The sequence below is a fragment of the Callithrix jacchus genome, chromosome 8 (assembly GCF_049354715.1).
Source record: "Callithrix jacchus isolate 240 chromosome 8, calJac240_pri, whole genome shotgun sequence".
Lineage (NCBI taxonomy): Eukaryota > Metazoa > Chordata > Mammalia > Primates > Cebidae > Callithrix > Callithrix jacchus.
The window spans coordinates 25,711,113-25,715,794 of record NC_133509.1 but is presented as its reverse complement, the minus strand read 5'-3'; positions in this window follow the sequence as shown (position 1 = coordinate 25,715,794).

Below are 4,682 nucleotides of genomic sequence, written 5' to 3'. Positions count from 1 at the left end.
TTGTGAAAACAAACGGAATTAAAAAATTGTGACTGTCATCTATTTTTTTATTAAGTTAATTCCTCCAAGTCCTGAAGATAATTTTCCCAGAAAGATGAATTACCCAGTTGTAACAAATATAACATGTAATGTTTGCAGAATCCTTGTGAGAATTTGCTCTTTGCCCAGAAATTATGCTTAATCTTCCTCCTACAGAATGGAATGTTAATCCTGCCTCCAGTGAGCTAATGGAGATGTGATTGGAAGTGACCACCGCCCATCGGGTCCCGGTCTCTTTGAAGCAGTTGTCCTCACAGCCTGGTGCTGAGTTATAGACAAATGCTTCCAAGTCTACTGCCCCCACCTCCATCTCCCGCCACAAAGGGATTGGTCAAAAACCACTCAGGTTTCTGAGTAAAAACGAAGAGATGTCATCCTCAGATCGCTGAACACGGTGCTGCCAACATCTGAGTACTGTTTAGCATTGTCTTGGGCAGAAGATAATGGGAACAAAGGGGTACAGAGTAAATGTTTTTTGTTTTGTTTTGTTTGTTTGAGTTGAGATCTTATAATGCTGCCCAGGCTGGAGTGCAGTGGTGCAGTCACAGCTCACTGCAGCCTCCACCTCCCAGGCTCCTCTTGCCTTAGTCTCCCAAGTAGCTGGAACCACAGGTACATGCCACCACACCCAGCTAATTTTTTAAATTATTTCTAGAGACGAGGTCTTGCTATGTTGCCCAGGCTGGTCTCGAACTCATGGGATTAAGAAATCCACCCACATCGGCCTCCCAAAGTGTTGGGATTACAGGCGTGAGCCACAGCACCCGGCCCAGAGTAACTTCTTTGTCTGTGACCAGCCTCTTGGGACCTAAAACTCTGGCTTCTATCTTAGAATCAAGAGTAGACCCATCTCTTGGTCCCCAGACTATGGTTTCTAAAGGCCATTGTCTCCTGAAATAACTGGGCTCCTTGGAAAGAAGGCTGATTCCAGGTCTGGAACAGGAAATGAGCCAGAGTATCTTATTAGAACAAATGGCAGATAAGTTATCAAAGAACTAGGGTCCTAACAAAAGTCTCAAGAGCCAATATAAAGAGGCCCCCAGTGGCCAAAGATGAGTCGATTTTAGTATCAATGAGGATAATAACTACATTGAATTGAAACATATCAAATACGTTTCAAATTACAAAAGTCATTATAAATGAATGTCAACAATGTAGAAATAACGACGGTAAAACCGACTCAGAAGTAACCACTCTTAATGGTTGGGTCTGTGTCCTCTAGGGTTTCGGGTTTTTTCCTTTTCCCTGGAAAGAGCTAAGTATACAGCTTTAATTTTTCCCATTAAACATATCACATAGGTTTCAATCCATAAATTCATACGGATATTAAAACAGGAAAACAATGACTGGGCACAGTGTCTCCCGCCTGTAATCCCAGCACTTTGGGAGGCTGAGGCAGGAGGATTGCTTGAGCTCAGAAGAGATGAGTCTGGGCAACATAGTGAGATCCCATTTCTAAAAAAATCACATCCGTTTCTAAAAAAAAAAATTATTTTAAATGAGTTAGGCACAGTGGTGGGTGCCTATAGTCACAAGCTACTCAGGAGGCTGAAGTGTGAGGATTGCGTGAGCCCAGGAGGACAAGCCAACAGTGAGCCATGATTACACCACTACAATCCAGCCTGGGCAACAGAGTGAGACCTTGTCTTAAAAAGGAAGAAAATGAAAAACAGAAAAATGCATTGGTCATTTTTGAAGGATGCCAGGAAAACCAATTCATTGCTCTGTAAATACAGGGAAAGAATCAAATATTTATTCTGTCTTTCCTATGCATACTGTACCTCAGGATAACCACATGGTAGACTGTTAACATCATAGAAAGAGAGAAAAACAGATATTTTGAGTCTTCCTAAGGGGAACACAGCACACCACCTATGAGGTATTCTTGCCAAAACATCAACCTTGAGTCTGGCTGAGATTCTAGAGCTACCAATCTACAAAAAATTTTTTTAAATAAATAAATAAATAAATAATACAGGAAACAGAGAACATGCTACGTAATACCACGGAAATATAATCATTCAAATCCAGACTGTGTAAAGCTCCACACAGGGCAAACAACCAGTTTATCCACAAAATACAATACAAAAAATAAAATGGGGCAGGGGAAAACTTATAGATTCAAAGAGATTTATAGTTATTTCCATCCTGATTTGAACAAGGAGGTAGGTAAAAAAGAATCATAACACAATCAGGAAAATCTGACCACTGATAGGATCTTTGATGATATTAGGACTTATTGTTAATTTTAAGGTGTGATAATGTTATTGTTATTTTTTAAGGGAATTGTTAACATTTAGCCATATCATAGGTAATTTTTTTCTTTTTGAGACAGAGTCTGTCACCCAGGCTGGAGTGTAGTGGTGCCATCTCGGTTCCCTGTAACGTCCACCTCCTGGGCTCAGGCTGTCCTCCCACCTCAGCCTCCTGAGTAGCTGGGACTACAGACCTGCGCCACCACACCTGGCTAGTTTTTTTTGTTTGTTTGTTTGTTTGTTTTGTTTTTTGGTAAAGATGGGTTTCACCATGTTGCCTAGGCTGGTCTCAAACTCCTGGGCTCAAGTGATCCTCCCACCTCAGCCTCCCAGAGTGCTGAGATTACAGACACAAGCCACCATGCTGGCCATCCTCTTGATCTTGACAAGCACCTAAAATGATGGTCTTGGCCAAGTCATTTCCTGTTTCTGAATTCCACCTCCTAGCAGCTGGAGTTGCTTAAAAAGGGAGAGGCTCTGATGGGTTGGTTTAAGCACAACGGCCCACCCAGTAGAAGGGTTTGTAATTTCAGATCTAGTCTGAGATGCGTTTATTTGACTCTTTGGGGACTTTGTGAAGACTAATTTCTCACCCACTGACATCCCACATTTATTTTATAGGACAGTTTGCTGGACGTTTGGGAGGGCAGATATAGATGCAAGTGATGTTTTTGACAAGATGTGGGGCCTTTCCTGACACTAATGGACAGTTACAGAAAAGTGCTGGAAGGAGGGAAGATCCCTGGAGGGTGCTCCCAGAGGAGGGGGTGCCTCTGAAAGGAGTGGATGGGGTCAGCTTGGAGTATGAAGGCTGCATTTGCAGATTTGCTGCCCCATATTTTCACTGATAATATCCTTCCTGTGTGCTATGAAACTCCGGCTGTTACGGCGATGAGAAGAGACTGAAGAGGGGTTTGAGAGAGGTGTTTAGGAACGGGGTCTTACCATCCATAGAATATGTTACCCTTATTGTTTCCTTTGAGCAAATGGCACATTGTCTAGTTCAATGGCACTGGTAGTCATCATCAAGACAGAGGACTAGAAATCTGCCAGCTAGACAAAACTCCAAGCCTCTGTCCTCCTTTAGGCTACCTTGGTATAGCAGTTAGAAATACTTTAAGGTGCAAGTATAGAAGCCACTGAATAACCAGCTTAAAGAAACAGCGGCTACCTGCCTTCCTCCTCTCCCTTCCGCTCCTTTTCTAAAAAAATTATTTCATTTCAGTAGTTTTGGGGAAACAGGTAGTTTCTGGTTACATGGATAAGTTTTTTGTTTTGTTTTATTTTGTTTTTTGAGATGGAGTCTCACTCTGTCACCAGGCTGGAGTGCAGTGGCACCATCTCGGCTTACTGCAGCCTCTGCCTCCTGGGTTCGAGTGATTCTCCGGCCTCAGCCTCCTGAGTAACTGGGATACACACCACCATGCCTAATTTTTGTACTTTTTGTAGAGATGGCGTTTCACCATGTTGGCCAGGCTGGTCTCCAACTCTTGACCTCAAATCTGCCCGCCTCAGCCTCCCAAAGTGCTGAGATTATAGGCATGAGCCACTGTACTTGGCCTATGGATAAATACTTTAGTGGTAATTTCTGAGATTTTGGTGCCCTCGTCATCTGAGCAGTGTACGTTTGGGCCAGACACAGTGGTTCACACCTGTGATCTCAGTACTTTGGAAAGCCGAGGCAGGAGGAGGCCAGCCTGGGCAACATAGTGAGACCCAGTCTCTACAAAAAATACAAAAATTAGCCAGGCATGGTGGCACACACCTGTGGTCCTTGCTACTTGGGAGGCTGAGGCAGGAGGATTGTTTGACCCCAGGAGTTCAAGGTTGCAGTGAGCCATGATCACACCATGATTACTCCACTGCACTCCAGCCTGGGCAACAGAGCAAGACCCTGTCTCAAAAAATAAAACGAAAACAAAAGTGCCCTCCCTCTTCTGGGGATAGGGACAGCATAGAAGGTGCCCTAACGGAGGGTGCTGGCCTTGAACATGTAAAAGATCAGAGCGGTCCAGAGAAGTGGGCTCAGGGTTTGGACCCATGGGCCTAGAGTGCCAGGTTTAGGTAGAAACCCATAATGCTGCCAGCACTTCACATACCTTCACTCACTCAATCTCCACATCAGCTAGGCCAGGCAAGGCTCAGAGTGGTGATATGAGTTACCCAAGGTCTTCCAGCCAGCCTGGTGGATGGTCGTGACCACAGTTCACACAGCCGAGTTTGTCCCCTTCATCTGCTTCCCAGGCTCAACATCTGGCTGGGGGTGGGAGGAATCACATGACCCAGGCCTGGCCAATCATTGTACTATATATATGCTTCCCTAATTGTGATTGGTCCAGGGGTTATCATGTGACTCAAACCAGCTACATAAGGAAATCAAGATGGAGT